The sequence below is a fragment of the Xiphophorus maculatus genome, chromosome 11, assembly GCF_002775205.1.
Source record: "Xiphophorus maculatus strain JP 163 A chromosome 11, X_maculatus-5.0-male, whole genome shotgun sequence".
In the NCBI taxonomy this organism is placed as follows: domain Eukaryota; kingdom Metazoa; phylum Chordata; class Actinopteri; order Cyprinodontiformes; family Poeciliidae; genus Xiphophorus; species Xiphophorus maculatus.
The window spans coordinates 6,603,734-6,622,703 of record NC_036453.1 but is presented as its reverse complement, the minus strand read 5'-3'; positions in this window follow the sequence as shown (position 1 = coordinate 6,622,703).

The window sequence follows — 18,970 nt, the reverse complement described above, 5'->3', positions numbered from 1 at the left end:
TGGATGGATGGATGGATGGATGGATGGATGGATGGGGGATTTGTGCACTTCATAAGATGAGGGCATCTAAAGGAAAGAACATTTTGTGGAAATATCAAAGCAACATCTTAAGAACTAGGAAGATAAAGTTAAATGAGAATTGGTCTTACAAATGCAGACCAATTAGTTTAGATGTGGTTTAAGAACACAGTTAATGTTTCAGTCCATCAAAAATATTTTTTATTCATCACCCAACCCTGTTTTGCTTTAGAACTAAAGTCCAGTTCTGTTTGAAGAATACGGTAGCTTTGTTGATTTTTTTACATCAACAAATTTGATTAAAATGGTGACTCTGGGTGTGCCGTGGTGGCGCAGGGGATAGCGTGATCCACGTTTGGAGGCCTTGAGTCCTCAACATGGCTGTCACAGGTTCGATTCCCAGACCCAGCAACATTTGCTGCATGTCTTCCCCCCTCTCCTTCCCCTTTTTCTGTCAGTTCCTTCATATAAGGAACACTAGAGCCCACAAAAGACCCCCTGGAGGGGAGAAAAAAAAAAGGTGACTATTAACATCCTCAGAGCTGACCATCATGACTTTAGACTTCCAGCAAATGCTGATCATTAAGATGAGATAATTCAGTCATCCCTTTATCTGATTTAAACATTCTGGCATCAGATTCAAAGTCTCTTCATCCACAGGAATGTCACCTTTAGTAATGGTGGTGGTTTAGCAGGTGATTGTTTCTTTGTTGTTGTTGTTGTTGTTGTCCTGGATATCGTTGGGTTCAACTTGGCCATCCACATAAATCATGTTGACACTTAAATCAACAAGAAGTTCTTGGATACGTTCACTGTGTGGTACTCTATCAAATGAGTGCTGTCAAACAGACACTGTTAGACTGGCACATAAAAGCTTCCAGCTGCAGTCAATTAAGACCACAAGCTGAAAGCTGAGATGTCTTGGCAAGGAGGCATTTTGAAACACCACCAAATTAATATTCTGAGTGCGTATTATGATGTTGCTGGATTGGTAATATTGAGTATTAAGTTAACTTCAGAAAACAGTAAATATTGATAAGCAATATTTAGTCTTGGGGTGTTTCTCATTCATTCAACAGACTATTGGTGATATGATGAAAATATTCTAAAATTTCAGACAACAATCTGGTGTTTTAAACCTAAATCCATCTCATTATTCACTGACCAGGGCCTTAAGTTTAAAGCCTTGATGAATAAGAGAGAGAAAAGAATGATCAAGTATTAGTGCTGTAATATGGATGCCTAGTAGCAGAGGACACCTCTCCCATTTTGTTAGTGGATATCCTATTATCCTCAGTGCCTGATTATTATTATTTTGATCCATCCAGTTACGGAGTGAGTCAGTGGGTTTGAGCAGATTTCTTTTTCTTTCTTTCTCTAATGCAGAGGGAATGACCTCATAGGCATTACTCCAGTGTGTGACCTTTTGTAGACGGCACACATGTGGAGTCCTGTCTTGATATCTGAGTCAGTTTGAATCAGACACTAACCAACAAATGCATCTGTCAAGTTAAGAGGGTGTGCTTCTACTTAAGCTGGTCAACATTAGGTGAATCAGCACTGAATTAATGCCAGCCTCTCAATCCAGACTCCACAATGAACAACTAATGAGAAATTCAGAGCACAATGAGTAATGAAAGTCACTCAGGTGAAGCAGGATCAAGCAGCATAAACTATATATGCTGACATTTCTCTCTAGTCAAACTGTAGAGTGTACAGTTTTATACAGCAGAACAACAAGTATCTGTGTCTAGTTTAGGCTCATGTTTCACAATAAGCAGATTTGCTTTTAAAATAGAAAATGATCTGAAGAGGTGCAGCAGCACAGACAGAACACTGACGTGTTTTCTACATGTTTTTTGGTTTGCGTTTAGACAGATATAATTTCCAAAAAGTTTTACTCTGTTCACTTAATGGAAACATGCCAATAAAAAAACGAAGGTTTTTTTTAATACAAACTTTTTGTGCTAGGATGAGGTGGTTTTTCATTCGTATGGAAATAGATGTCTAGAGAAAGTTGTTGACCTGTTTATGCATCTCAACATCTGCTGATCTGCTCCGTCATTCATTTCTTTTTGTTATGATATCACTAACAGTTTGGGTAATATCCTCTCACAGTACGATGTTGGAACTCATTGACTTCCTAAGAGGAAGACACTGTTTCCCAAAGATCTGTAGAAACAGCCTGCAGGTGTAGATACTTTATACACTCATCCTTTAGGAATATCATATACAATCATCCAAACAGAGAAATCTTGTCAGGTTCCTTTGGATTTTGAAAGCAAAAGTAGTAAAAACAATATGTGGACAATTTTTACAGGCCTGTAAATAAAGCAAACAATTACATCACCAGAAATTGTCCTCAGACTGTTTTGAACAGACGGCTCATCTGCTTGCAGCCCTGGCTTCATCAAAGGATGACTAACCAGAGAAGAAGAAAGCCTTTGAGGACAGCTGTCTGTGTCGAAGATTTATTGGGAACGTCAACGTCTTCTTCAAAAGTCGTTTTGCAGTAAATCTAGTTGAACCTCTCCTTTTTCTGTTCTGTTCTCTTTTTCTTGATGATCATCATTTAGCGTACCTTCAACAGAAACCAAGGTCCTTTAAATGCACGGCAAATCTACTTAGTCTGGTTTTACCTCCGTGTTGCATAGACTTGCAGAATGCAAGCGGAAGCAGGTAAGGCAAAATGTTGTAATCATGAGCTGTCTGCCTGTCTGGGCTTTTTTTCCTTGTTGGAAAGAATTATGTCATCTCTTCAGTTGCACAAATCCTGGCATCAAACTAGCCAGTAAAGTTTATATTTTGTTTAATACAGTCATGTATAAAACAAAATCAAATTAATTAATTTCTAATGACATTGTTTTAACATTTTTATTCACCCAAACAGGAAAATACATAAGTTTTGTAAATGATACAGTACTAAAAATTATGTGAAACAAAAACAATGTTTTTTCTTAAAAACTTACTTTTGTAAACAATCAAAGCCCTAATTAATACTAGGTTGAAATTATTGTAATTTTGAAACACAATTAAAGTTTGATTTTATTATTTATTATTATTATTTTTATTATTTTTCACTCTGTCAGTGTAAGACAGTTCTTTTGGCTCAGTTTCTCCTTTCTCATAAACATATGATTCCAGCAGGATACAGCTGTTTTCTAGATAAAGATATGTCCACTGTGCCCACTGCCAAACGCAAGGCAGACACAAGCTGTGCTTCTGACAAGCTGTCAAGGAAATCTGAAACAACGCTGAAAAATAGTTCTAACTACCATTACGGATGTTAAAACCACAAATGGATTTTAATTTTTAACTGATATTTTAACTGATGTCTGTCATGATTTTGGGGGCCTTGGTTTTGTTTTAAGGTTTAGTTCGGGATTTATTTTCTGCTCCCTCTTCTCCTGTGTTTTCTATCAGACATTTCTTCCATTTCCTCACTTCAGTTTCAGTGACTTGCCTTCCCTCACAGCTGCACCCAGTTTCTAATCAACCTGGTCCTTGTTCAGTAATCAGCTCTCCAGCCTGTTTCCTGATGGACCAGTTCATTGTTTAACAACCTACCCTCTGCCTCCTCTCTATATGGGACCTGCTCTTCACCAATGTGATATTTTATGAAGAGTTTAGCTATTAAAATATGAAATGGTTGGTGTGCATTTATCCTCACTTTACGTTTGTATGCAATTGTAGGCTATGTCTCTATGTCGAAATCGCTTAAGCTCAGACATTTTGGGTGGAGAGGAACTGTTAACACATTTTTTCTAGTTTTGCCCCAAATTTTCAATTAGATTCCTCTGGACTTTGACTGGGCCATTGTGCCGGAGAACGTTGCGATGTCCAGTGTTAGTTTCTTAGCATGAAGTATTTTGAATATATACCAAAAATTAACATTTTACTCTCAATTGTTTGCTGTGTTCCCCACTTGTGGAAAGCTGCAAATTAAACTTGAACTGTTTTTTTTGTTGCTTGTTTTCACAAGAACTGGTTTCTGTTAGTTGTTCTTACACAAAGAACACTGGTGGAAAAAAGTTTCCTCAATAAAACTCTCATTACACTACCAGTCAGCTTAGATGGCAGATCTGCAGTTGTCATACCCTTTCCATCAGTTATTGCTGTCTTTAAAACATGCAATATTACTTAAAAGCATGATATTTTTTCAAATACAAACAAAAAAAGAAATTAACCACCAAGAAATAGTTAATATGATACACAAGAAAACCAAACCCCATGAGGTTTAAACTGCAAAGTATCAGCATAAATTGTAATATCACTTCTAAAGAAGTTACAAATGATAACCTTGACTATTTCATATTTTTTGTGAAATAGTCAGATTTATCAAAATGTTCTACAAATTTTTCAGGTGAACAAGTTAAATAGCAACAAAACTATTTGACAAACAATGGTTTTACTGTGACAAAGTTAAGAAGCAGAAGGCAAATCTTGCAGACATTTGTTTGATTAGTAACAGCTTAACAAGAAAAACGCTCAAATGTATCCCCCCCTCGTTCAAACAGCACATGCTGGAAACAATGCTGCCATGTGTACAGCTAAGCCTAAAGCAGCATGTGGGAAGCAAATAATGGGAGGGAAATCATAAAGCTTAATTCATGTGGTTGCAATATTCAGAAATGGAAAACAGACAAATATAATTCAAGCTCTTGAGAAATTCAGAGCTAAAACAAAGACATGCACATTTAATATGAACAAGTTTATATCATTCTTGCTGTTTAATAGGAAAAACCTTTTAAATTTGAAATAAACTTAATTTGAAGCACAAGATTTTATTTTAAATAGTTTTTAACATCCAACTAGTGATGTGTATGATGAGATGGTTGTACAGATTACTGTGAATTAGCAAATGGTGAGCCTGACACAAGACTAACCCTATATTTATACAGATAAAAAAATAATATTTAACCAAAGTAAATAAGACATCCATAGTTTTTCCCAAACTGATAATGGAGTACAGAGAAAACGTACTATTGAGTTATCTTGTGTTGCAAATGGTTTGTGGCATTATGAGCCTAAGTACATGTCCTGGCTACACACAGGCACATCCACCAGATGTTAGTCATTATTGTTTAATGTGGTGGTTGGTGCTTCCCAACTGTTGTTAGAGTAACTAATAGATGTAAAGGAGTCTTTTGGTGTTTAAAAGGAAGACACAGCTGAGAAGTGTAAGAATTATTTTATGTCGCAGCAATGTTGTTAGAGTAACTAATAGATGTTACTATCCACTAGTTACTAATGAAATGTTAGGAAAACTAACATAGCAAGTTAAAAGTTGTAATTCTTGTTTTTCTGTAAATTACAACAGATGTGAAACTGAAATTGTAGGATGCTGAAAGTAATGTCTTCTTCAGGTGTGAGGAGTTCCAACTGGCTTCAAGTCAGCAATAAACTGGCTTTAAGAAAGAACTATCTCCCATTTCTTGAATGAAACAGAAAGACTTTCTTTAGATTTATGTGCGACTGTGTGGTAATGCTTTTCCTCTAGCCGGTATCCATGGTAACCAACTGCTTCTTTGGTCACATGTTGGCAAATAATACAATTATTATTTGTAATTGATCACAAAGAGAAGAATGGTCTGAAAATAGACCATGGTAATGATAGAAAATGAAAATGGAAATGGCAGCATTTCGAGTAGCAACTGGTAGTAAAGACATTATTATTGTGCTAAAAAGATTTTTTATTGCCAGTCTAATGCGAGTGTGTGTGCTATGATGTGACTTGCAGTCATGTGAAGAAATTAGAGAACCACATTCAATATTCAGCTGTTCATATGTTCAGATATCAGCAATAAATCTTACTTTGTGGATAACTGAAAGCGTATGCACTCTGATAAGTCAAAGGAACGTTGTTCCAGTTAATTTACCGACTGAGAAACTAAAGTTTTATCAGCCAGGATGGATCATAATGAAGTACATATGAATTACTGTTGCTTCTCTGCTTTAAATAAAGGGGGTAAAATCACATTATTTTAGTTTTGAATAGTTGCATAAATAAAGCAGCAAGCTATTTTTTACTGAATCTCATACAGCGTGAGAATCCCATCATTAGAAAGCTGTAAAAACAGACATAAAACCTTTCTTACAGCCTGCAGGCTGCAGCAGTTCTGATTTGGTTTATTGAGCATACAACCTTAAGCTGCTAATGATGTCCCCCTATTTAAATTTATTTAATAAAAACCTATTATTTTTTTCAAACAGCCACTGGAGTCAAGGTTTCCATGTAACTTCATGAAGGTCTTGTATTTGAATTGAGACGTCTGATACTTTTTCTCTGCTAAAGTTTAAGCTGACTCTCTCAGCAGGTCTCATTTTCTTCAAGCTCATCATCACCCAGCTTTCTAAACAAAGACATCCACTATAACTAAAAAGACATAATGGCCCTCCAACCACCCACCTGTGGTACAAAGTAAATGTCTAAATCTCACATAGTCTCCACATTATACCTAACGCAGCCAATCAGATTCGGTTTCAGGCTGCTTCTCAGACGTCTTGCTTTCTTGTAAACAATCAAGGTCCCAAAATGAGAGAAAACAACAAACAGACAAGACTGGCAGAAGTAATTAAAGTTGGCAGTTTGTGAAGTAAACCAAGGATCATGAGCCTTCTTGAATTGTGTGTTAACCTCAAGGATTTTCTAAGAATGTACACAGAATTGTAGCAAATTCTCAACAGGGCAGCTGGTTTGCATCTAAGCAAGGACATTTACTCTTAGGAGGTTTTATTTTGTCAAAATGGAACTGTATAGAAGATTTTACATTCTCAAGTCAAAACAAATCAGTCAGACACATGAAGGGGTATAAAACCCAATGCTCTCCTTTATGTCTTTGTTTGTATTTATGCATCTTGGAGCCTTGAAAGAAAAATTTATTTATTTTTTGCTAAATATGCAGCCAAGCTGCTGGCTACGAGAAAACAGTCAGAAAATGTTGTTCTCAAACAAAACATATTAAAGCAAGATCCATAAACAAGGTCAGTTTAGAAATGTCAGGATGATGTTACACTAAAAAATATTTATTTTAGGTTCACAAGTTGGGATACTGTTGGTTTTCAATTGCTTCACTAAAGAATCCAGATGTGTGTGCAGAATCTTTTACAGGAAATAAGTAAAATGGAAGTAGAATTTAAGATTTTTCAAAATAAAAGATGTTCAAAACAAATTATTAGATATTTTTCTACATGTAGGTCACCCACAAACTTTAAGCTTGAAACCTTTACTTAATTTTAATGTAAACAAATTGGAATTTTAGATTTTGTGAATTTTGACTCTTCTTTCTGACGGATATATGACTCTGAATTTTTAAATTAGGATTTAACATGAAGGTTTCTTTTATTTATTTGTCAGTATTAAAATATGCTACGCTAGTAAAAAATCAGCTTTTTAACACATTTTCGGTTAGAATACATATATAAGCTACTGTGACAGTAGTTGCAACACACAAAACCATCATATATTCCCTGTGTAATTAAGGAAGGAGTTTTTCAAAGGTATTTAAAATTATTCAAATATTTCCTTTTCCTCCAGAAAAAAGCAAAACAAAGCATAAAACACAATAACTTAATAGTTTAATAATGTTGGGAACTAGCAGTATAAATAAAAACATATGCCAAATTTTATGTGAAATTTATATTTTAGTTTTTAAGATAAGTTTGCAGTTCTTCTTTTTTTACAACACAGGATGTCAGTTTTATATACAAAGTCTTGCTTACAATATAAATATCTACCAATTTATCAACCTATAAATAAAGACGTATAGAAGGTGGTTTCAATTTGGCCATTTGTTTGGTTAGTAGATAAAAAAGTTCTTCAAAAAGGTTTGCTTAAGCTGGTTAGTAATTACCCAGCCACACAATATTTCTGTCTTTTTTGTACTTTAGATGCCATTTTAGGTCTTTGAGGTTTGCCTGAGTTGACTGAACTAAGTACTTTGAGCCCCAGTGGATGTCATAAAGTGAGGAACATTAGGCTGCAAGCGTTGAGGTTTGCAAGGAAAGACCTGATCAGGATGCAGATATTTCCAAATTATCAGCTTCAAATGGCAGCACACAGATTCTAAAGCAGCTCAGCAGTGGAACAATACATTCTTTGTCCTCTGAGGGAGGCTTTTGTGACCTGGGAAAAACACACAAATGTTTCCCACGTGCAACCAACTGTTGACAACTGATCTCAGCACATTCACTTCTTTGTTTGTGTTTACGGCTGTTCAATGCTGCAGAGCGAGCTGAAGGCCACCACCGATGATGCCAGCTGGTAAACCTGCCAAAGTGGCTGCCTGTTAGCATTTATCTGTGTTTGGCGATCTGTCCTATACAAACACATAAGGGATACGTGTGTATGTGATGTAAACATAAAAATCCCCTCAAGATTGAGCACAAATAGATCCTGCTTCTTACTTTCAGTAGACTTTATGCACAGTTTTGTCATTTTTGCTTTTCTGAACATTGAGTGAATTTTAAAGAGCTTAATTTTTCACTTTTGTTTTCCTGCAGACAAAATCTAACATTTTAGACCATTTACACAGTGGAAGGGACTATATAAGGTACTCACCAGTTTCTATGAGTTCTTGTAAATGATTCTTAAGCAAGTTTACAACTTCAACACTCTGTGATCTGCCTCTTTGTCAATTGTGGTGCAAGTGTTTTTTAAAGAGGCAGTATTATGTGTTTTCCAGGCACATAGTGCCATTTTATAGCATAATCAAGTAACCATGTTAACTTCAGTTGTCATAAAAATGCTATATATATATATATACATATATATATATCAAATATGACTTGAAAGAATTTTTGACTTTCTAATTTAATCCCCTGAAATTGGGCCTCAGTCTCTTTAAAAACTCCTACTCTTTCTGAAACTCCTCCTTCAGGAGTTTTTATTAAGCCTTTATTGATGTTTTTATCAGTTTTACTCTGAGAAGTAGCTCCTATAATAAGCTCAGCAAATGCAATGCCTCAGTGTCACCAAAGGTAACTTACTGCTACTCGCATCATAGAGGTTTGGATACAGGCGAAAGCACCAAATCCCATCAACTGAAACAAAAAGCTTCCAATAATACATGCAGCATGAAGCCGTTAGTATCACAGGTTGAGTGAGTTTAGGCTAAATTTGAGACGCAGAACAAAAGTACCAGCAGGAACTAATTGCATTTTTCTCAGTGTCAGATATACTGGTAATAAAATGACTGGGCACATTCTCAACACTTTCAGCATCAACATTGATGGTTCACTTGTAATGTTTTCTATCTTCTTATCTAAATTATTAATCTCATAACTGCTGCCAGCCTCCAACATCTAAACACATCCCAAAACAGCAATCTGTATTTGAACTCAATGTTTAGATTCTAAGTGAAATATTTCAAGTTTATTTTAATAAACAACAGAGGTGATTAGGTTCAAACATATCAGATTATCAGTCTGTGTACACTTGAAAAATACCCCAATAAATTTGTAGGAAATTTGAACAACAAACCAAATAAACTTTGTGTTAATAAAAACCAATGAACCTAAAAACCTGTTAACAAAGGCAAACATCAAATCAGTCAATAGATTTAGACTGAAGAGGTAGAAACAGTTTTAGACAGCAGAACTTTTAAAAGAGCTGCATAAACAACACAATCAGGGGAGTTTGTGAAGAGGCTTTTATCCAAACATCAGATCAGAATCCACCTGTTTTCACCTGCTTTCTGCTTCATGGGGTCATTTAGAGAAAGTTCACTAAAGGTTCTAGGATTATCGCATGATTTTACAGATCACTTATAATCACCATCATCATCATCATCATCATCATCATCATCATCTCCTTTTTTATTCGTGCTGTTTCTATGTCCTCTGACCTTTTCTGGTCCTTCAGTAGGATTCAGGATGAGTTTTTCCCACAACGCCCACAATACTGACTAACTACTTCTCCAAATATGAGGTTTTGCCATCATTATTTCAGAGCTGAAGGAGTACTGAAACATGGGAATAATTACAGCTACTGGTCAGCCACCTTCACAACACACAGATAAACCAAAATGTTGAAGCCAACCATTTAATGAAGCCTGAGGGAGTTTTTGTTTAGATGAGGTTTAGATGAGTTTAGATGACAATGTGAGAAGATAAAAGAAAGAATCTGTGGGGGTTTGAGGACAAAAATTGGATTACATTCAGATAACTATCCAAACCACTCTACTCTAGCTGTTGCCTTCTTACCTCCCCCCTTTTTAGAAAATTTAACTAAATCCAGTTTATTCACAGAGTTTATTTATAGAGTTTATTTATAGAGTACCAACCTCAAAACAGAGTTAATCTCAGGATACAAGTTTATAAGCTTATCCTGAACTGAAATGTCAAACAGCGGTTGTGGAAAAGAAACTCCCAAAAGGTCCACTACGCAGAACTTTCAACTTTCTGCCACAGATATTTTCAAACAGGAAGTAACCAGGTGTCTGGCATTTGTTTCATTTTATTCCTTGAAAGCTTGTTTACCTTCTGTCTTTTATTTCCAGCTCAGATATTGGCTGAACCAAGACAGGTGGTGTGGAGACAAATGTATGTCACTCTGAGGAACCTGGGATTAAGGGGGAAAAAATCTGTTTGCCTTAAGTTCTGACTATGTAGCCACCTTTACCTCACCCATGGCAACCACTTGAAGAAGAATATTATAATCTAGGAATCACCAGATCTTTAAAATATGTCCTCCTCTAATCATTTTAAAGCTTTTGGTGGATGCGCTCTGAATGTGTGTTTGTGTGTCCACTGTTTGGACACACAAATCTCAGACATCCCTGAAGAATGCTCTCCAAACCTGTTTATGGCCTTCTGGGGCTGCAGGGAATACATCGCTTTAAGGAAACTGAAGCAGAGAGAGAGAAACCTCTTTTGCTTAATGATTTCCAGGCTATCGCGTGTTGCTTCCCTTTTATTCCACATACTCCTGTCAGGGTTGAGTTGATCCCACTGCGAGACAAACGTTTTATGGCACCGATTTAAGGTTTGATTGATTTATACGTCACATGTACTTGGCCCAGTAAAGAGCAAGGTCTCACAGATCCATTTGCAACGTTTATTGCTGATATTTTTGTAGTGGATCAAGAACACTGACAGTCAGTGATAGATTTAAGCAATAAAACAACAATCTTCTGTGGCTATCTCTAAGGCTGTGCATATTTGAGAATTAGACATTCGTAAATCACTACACATAAAAATGAAATCTGGAAATCTGAAGATAAGTCACAAACTTCTACTAGACTGTCTCAGTGGGGATAATATAGGAGAATTTTATGTGTTTAGAATCTTTAACCTCAATTCAAACCAAGCTTTACAAATAAAAAGTTAACACAGCCTCCAGTTGATAGGAACAAAAATCCTCCTCCCGTTAATGGAACTGGTATCTACAACTTCAGATGAAGAGAAACAAAATCATGTATTGTTTCAAGGAAGATAACAGCTAAATTGGGAAATGTGACTCGTTTTTTTGCTTTTTGGAGCCACAACTACAGCAAAGAGTAACTTGTGTTTGCAAATTCAGCACTAACAACTGAAGGTAGCAGCTATAAATCCCAAAAATCTTCTAATCAAAAAGGAGTGTGAGGTGCAGAGTTTTTTTTTTTTTTAAATGATATGTAAATGTGTTGGTGTTAATGTCCGAGTGTGATTCTCAGGACGGGATCAGGGTCCAGACTGAGGCGTTTCTAAATGATCACTTTTAGAGCCCTGTATTGTACTCAATCCTTTACTGTTGTTGGGATCTTGTCTTTAATTTTGTGTCTGTTCCACTCATAGAGTTATTCACTTAAGTGCCGGACATTAAAACCTGTAATTTTAATTTACAAGCATTTGGAGTTTCCCTAAGCACTCACAGTCTGTTTAACCTTTTTAATGATATTTACAGTACAAGAGAGACAGTATTGACTGCTGCGCCTTCCTGTTTATGTCATGTGATCTACTGTACTTAAACGTACAAATTGCTCAGTGGTGGTGAGTGAATAAAACAAATCTGACATTAAATTCCCTATAAATGTTTTTGTCTATGAAGCGGAACCACATGATTAACTGGAGTTGCAATAAAATACATACAAGTGGAATTATCAAAGAATCATTTCTAAACAAAGTGTTAGCCTAGCACTGCTAGCAACAGCTACATCTGAACTTTTAGCAAGAGGAACAAGACAGTAGTGTTATGAAGACTGTAACTGCACATTTCAAGTCGTATATCTTAAGAGGCAAAGGATAAAGCTATATGTTTTTACCACCAGTTATTAGTAAATAAATAATCATAGAAGAGATGACTGATTTTGAGGACATAAAATGCTGATCATAAAATGTTTAAGGCCAATATACTCTAAATAATTCAACACCAAAACATTTTTCCCATGTCATAAGGGAAATAATCTGCCAGTGGAACTAGTACATTTTCATCAATATTAATAAATTATTGACTTAAAACAAGCTCCCATCTAACTGAACAGTTACTTGTTTGCTTTGTCTTATTTCAAGTGTACTAAGATATTATGCACTAGAAACTAGGTCAAAAATACTTGGCAGTTTGTTTTTTGCAGTGTAGGAACCCTGCTTTTCTCATTGTCTGGCTCTTCTCATTTTTCTTCTGCTCTGGACTTTGTCTGCTTGGAGTTTTGTGATTTATATAAGAAAACCTTTTCATCGTCATTTACCTGCTTCCAGCTTGTTTGTCTCACATGACGGACATGTTCTGGTGTTGGCAGAGTGAGTGCTGCTCAACATAACTGTGACTCCAGCTAACCTCACCTCATACTCATAGTGAGGGAAATGTTCAGGTTTCCCCTTTAATTTGTCACTTGTCTATACAAACAGCAGTGACAGGATCACAAAACAAATGACACAGACTGAGAAGATTTAGAAAGCCTGTCAGGAGCTGACACGCCATTACAGGCTTCCAGTTTGATCTTATCGTTATAACTAAATGTGTTTTCCTTCTGGCATCAAAACTTTAGTCAAAAGTGACTTAGAGTTTTGGGTTTTCTGCTGTTCTTACGGTGTTGATGTTTTTTACATATTGTGATAGGTTTGAACATTTTTAGATGATTACCAGGGATGATTTTCAGTTTTGCTTTAAATGATTGAGATGGAAAAAATTAGATTAGAGGAAAGCACCTAAGATATTTCAGACTGAAACTAGTCTGAGTTATCTGATTGGCACAGTAAGAGCTGTTTTTCTGTCTCTACCTGGCACTGATACCTTGAGAGGGATCTGTCTCACATCTCCCAACAGGAAGCAGAACTAAAGTGATCAGTTGTGTAATAAAATGCTATAGTAACCTGTGGCTCTTCTCCATATCTTTCAGTTGAAAAGATGCCATCCTTCCCTCACTCTTATATTGCTTCACCACATGTGTGAGGGAGTTTTTTTCATTCCTCCCTATGCTGTTATCATTCCACCACCCTACTGGAGCGACTGCTGAGTGCTCTGCGTGTCGGTGTAATGTGATGGGCAGAAAATCCGGGGCCATGCGTAAAGGGGATTTCTAAAGATTTAGTGAACTCATAACTTACACGGCCAAGATGATCTGACTTCCTCCTACCAAGAAACCTGTGAGCAGCCAGGTTTAGGTTCAGGATGTTTAGTCTTAAATCACAGAGTCCGTCTCACAACACACTATTCAATGAGTCATGCAATGCAGGCAAACAGATAATACTTTATACTTAAATGAAAATTACAGACAGTAACGGCTGTCTGCTCAGGTAAGACAAAGCAATGCAGCCAACTAGGTCATGGAGCGCCAACAGTTCCAGCACAAGAGGCAAAAACACAAACTGCCCACCAGCATCTGTTAATCTGCCTTTCTCATTTACTTGTTTTATTGCTGTGGGAACTTAAAGCAAAGCAGACAGAGGGGAGGTTTCCAGTCCCTCTACGGTATGAAGTCCACCAGCAGTCCAGCCCCTCTGTGCACCAGGACTGCTGCTCTCAGGAGACCCAACCTTCAGGTCATGTTTGGAGCTCCTCTTGGCATTCCCTGGGGTGACGGTTGTTCTGTTTACGTTATAAGCCAACTTGGCACCAGTTTGTAAAGAGAAGGGTGTGCTGGTTTGTGTCAGCAGATCATAATACATGATGAATACAGGCATGGTGACATTGCCAGTGATGCAGCGTATTTGCAGTGCAGATAAAGAACTTATTTTAATTGCTAAGTTTGCCAAAATTTAGAGCTAAGGTTTAAAAAAAGATAACATTAAAAACTTGGAAGCTGTGGTACCCAGAGAACCCACACATGCACATGCACAGAAAAACCCCTATTTATTTTTTATAAATAAAAAAAATATTTAGGTAAAACTTGTACTCTGTCTATAAAAGAACACATTTTATAACGTGTGAGATAGTGTAGACAAAGCAGCAAAAGTAGGTGGAAAGAAAGCAGCATCAGCAGCCAGTTCCAAGTTCTGCTGGTGGATTTTATTGCTTAGCACCTTTAATTTGTGACATCCAGCTTCAGCAGCCAAAATCTTACTGGTTTTATTTCAAATCGGCAACATACCTGCACTTCATAAACTATACTATGATAAAACAGATGAAACCAAACAACAAAATCTATACAGAGAAACAGGAATAAGATTAAAAATCTAATTTACAAACTCATTTACATAACTAAATAGTCTGCAAAATCTCTGCCTTCAAGTCTCACCCAAAGTAATCCATCCACCGAAGCCTGAATGTTGCCTTTGTGTTAGCACCAAACTGACCATGCCTTAATGCCTTGAAGGATGTTTATAATGGTTTTTTTTATTATTTCACATAATGTCTTTTAAATGCATCAATTATTTTTGCATTTTTTTAATGTGAATTTTATTTTGTATGCCTGCTGTTTTGAACATCATTTTAAAGACGCATCTCAAACAAAAATGTCTGAGTGGTACATTTTTGTTCGGAGCAAGTGGTAAATAATCACAATCTTCTTAATGGACACTTTTGAGTAGCCCTAATACAGGGATACTCAAAAGGTTACTTCAAAGAAAACGAACAATACAATACAAAACAGAACCTCCCCCCACCCATTTTGGTAGAACCCTGTGATGTAATTAGTGACGTCATACAGCCATTTAAACAGGAAGTGGTGGGGCGGCCATGCCCATGCATCAGCAAGGACGGTGTTACCTCGGTAAGTCCAGAACAGGCTGGTGTCTGTTTCGGCTCGTTTGCTGGTAACAAGCTCATAGGTTCTGCTCTGCTGGCGGCCAAACAAGGAGGAGGCAGATGAAGAACTTGCCGAACTTTATTTCTCTTCTTGGCAAAAACGAGACAACTACAACCACTGCACCGCTCGAGCCTCTAACAGCTAACACACTTACTCTTCTTCTTCTCCGTGCTACTACTGATTGCTCTCTACCGCCCCCCCTAGGGAGAGGCTGGGCCTGTAACAACAAGGACAAACTATGGTAAGTAAAAAGAAACAAATAATTCACCAGAAATGTCGCCTTGAAACAACAGAAACGTTCATATTCGTTTAATGGTTAATAAGTGTTAGCTTTAAATGAAGCTAACACTTTGTTTAGCGTGTTTGTGTTAGCAACATAATGCTAGCACAAACAAACCTGGGAAAGTGAGTGAAACCAAGTTACAGCCAGGCTTAAATTAAAGCATTATAACCAACTACAGAAAGATGAAATAAATCAGAAATAGATTTAAGGAGCAAGTGGTAAATAAACGCAATCTTCTTAATGGACACTGATTGATAAATAAGTAAATTGAATTCTGGTGTTTTCCAAACGAATTACCTGCTGTGGCGGAGCAAGGCCCGAACTGTAAAGAACCTTGAGCTGGATTTCATTTTGTGGTCACATCCAGTTAAGCTTATCTCCCTCCTGCTACCACTAATAATATAGATTTATGTTAAGCTGAAAGAAGAATCCAGCTTTCATTGGTTGTCACGTGTTCTTGGAAGGCTCCTGACACTTTGGGGGCCCTCAGCTTTGACCTGGCTCTGCGGGGGATCTTAGGAAGGTCGAAGTCTGAGCTCACTCGTCCTCACCCCTCCTTCTGCATTTCACAACCATAATGGGCTACGACTTGTTTGTGCATCTGCTGGAACTGCTTGTTTCGTCACCAAGAGGAGCTGTGTCAATATTTGTCAAGTCGTAACTCACTGATTCATTGAACAGCCCAGTAACACTTCGGTGAAAGGATATTTTAGGCGTGATTGAACACTTCCACTCAATCACAAATAAATACGTGTTCTTACAGGCTCATACAGGAGCACCGCCATAAAGACAGTGAAGAGGGAAGAAGGAAACAAACTGACAAATGTGGAAATGAAGCGGGCGCTGTACAGGTCCGTCGTGGTGAAAAGAGAGCTGAGCCAAAAAGCGACGCTCTCGATTTACTGGTCGATCTACGTTCCCACCCTCATCTATGGTCATGAGCTTTGGGTCATGACCGAAAGAACGAGATCGCGGATACAAGCGGCCGAAATGGGTTTTCTCCGTAGGGTGTCTGGGCTCTCACTTAGAGATAGGGTGAGAAACTCAGTCATCCGGGAGAGACTCAGAGTAGAGCCGCTGCTCCTTCACATCGAGAGGAGCCAGTTGAGGCTTGGGCATCTGGTCAGGATGCCTCCTGGACGCCTCCCTGGTGAAGTGTTCATGTCCCACCGGGAGGAGGCCCCGGGGAAGACCCAGGACACGCTGGAGGGACTATGTCTCTCGGCTGGCCTGGGAACGCTTTGGGATTCCCCCGGAGGAGCTGGAAGAAGTGGCCGGGGAGAGGGAAGTCTGGGCCTCCCTTCTGAAGCTGCTACCCCCGCGACCCGACCCTGGATAAAGCGGAAGAAAATGGATGGATGGATACTCTTGTAGCTACTACATTCCTCAATTTGAGACTAAACTCAGATTTTGTTTTGCAGTTACATAGCAGGTAAATACAGACAAACAGAAGAAAAGTGAAGATAAACTGTGAATCTAACAGTTTATTGTTTATTCTAGTTTGATCTGAGTGTAAGTCTCATCCAGGGAGGATTCTTGAAACCTCAAACACTCAAGTGGACGAATTCACATGATGTCACAAAGCTGCCTGTAAGCAAACTTCACTTTTAGCCTCCTGTGATTTCTGTGGGCCAGGCATCACCCATCTGGGACATCTGACATCTGGGACCAACAAATGTTATGGATCACTTCCAAACAGCATTTGACATCAGTGTTGTGTGAACGGCACCCTGATGCTCCTTGTCCTTGTCAGCACTGAAAGACAGATTGTGGAGCCCAATCAGCCGTGTATCACTGTTTGGCACTGGATTTATACAAACTACAACTAAAATACTGTGTGTACAGAAGAAAAATGTGTCTGATAAATAAAAGGTTGACATAGATTATAGCAAATCTTTCTTTGGCACAGATGGAATAGAAACCAGACAGAAAGACAGTCGTGGGAATTCTAAATCTTTCTGCACTTAGTCTTTTTTTCAACCTCATTATTTTGCTGCAGTTACTGACTAAGACACCAGTGTGTTTTCTCTGCGTCTTACAGTGTTTGTTGGACTCCCACCAGGGAGGAATTAAAATCAGAGACTGGCCTTCCTGTCATGCTTCTGAACTCAGCTGATGAGGTTTTGATTAAAGCAGCTGAAATCCAAACCTCACTCCCTGTGTTCACTTTCAACGCTTAAGGCCAAAGCACAAGCAGACGACCACCAGAGTAAAAGCATGCATGACGACACACATGTGCAACACCGTCTGTCCATATATATGTCCTCACTAAATCATTGCTGCCCCAAAGGGGGCAGGGGCCATCGTTCACCCTGTGACCCCTGAATTGGCCAGTTTAGCACCCAGAGCAAAGTGTGGGACGAATTTAACCAAAATGAGCAGCTGGAACATCTGGAACTTTTTAACCCTGGCTAAATAAATAGGTGGAAGAAGATATGTGGCTTTTGTGTAGAAATTTGACACTGATGCAATTTTGGGTCTGATTCCAAAGAGGTGCATGGAAATAGATTTTCTTTGATGAATGTTTTTAAAAAATCCATCCATTGTCTACACCCAGTTATCCTTGAAGAGTTGTTGGTACCTCTGTCCAGTTCACTAGTCTATCACAGGGCAACACACACAACCACACACACACCTGGGGACAATTTAGAGAGACCAATCAATGTTTTTGTCAATGTAACAGTCATGTTTTTGGACTGAGGGAGGAAGCTGGATTAAGCATGCAGGCACTTAAGCTCCATACAGAAAGAACCTGGGACTTTCTTGCTGCAAAGCAACAGTACTACCAACTTATAAATAAAGTACTTATAAAAAAGGTAATCTAATAAATTTCTAGCAGAAAGACAAATATTTCTAACAGACATAAACACAAATTACATGAAAACAAGCAATTGACGGAAAGAAGCATTAAAATGTTGTTCGTTCTAATTATGAAAGCTTATGAAGGTTTCAGGCAGTGAAAGCAGTTTCTAGCCATTGAGAACTACTGACACCTAGTGGATATTACTGCTCTGTGCAGCTGTGAAGCCTTATAAATTCATTTCTAACATTGGACTCACTGTACCATCTCATTTTGCCGTACTGATGCCAGGCGATCAGCTTTTTCTATAAAGGCTACTAATCAGTGGAACGCATTCTCTGATTTGAGGAGCTGCAGCTCCCAGAGGGTTTTAAATCTTGAAAATATTGTTAAAAACGCTCAGGTATGTGAACATCAACTGTGTGTGTGCCAGTGATTGGGTCTGTGCGTGTGTGATTGTTTTGTTTATTGGTGTATTGTGTATCCAGTTTTGAGACTGTAAATGTGAATTAACATTTTCTGTACATTGTCCCTTTTTCAATACATTTTCAATAATAAACTTCTTTCACTATGATAAAGAAGTTTTGAGTTGAATCTTTTTGTTTATTATATTACATGTCAAATGGTAACATAACAACTCTTAAATGTTTCTTCTTGCTGCATTTTGAATAGCTTTTATTAATTTTTTTAGTTTAATTTTGACTT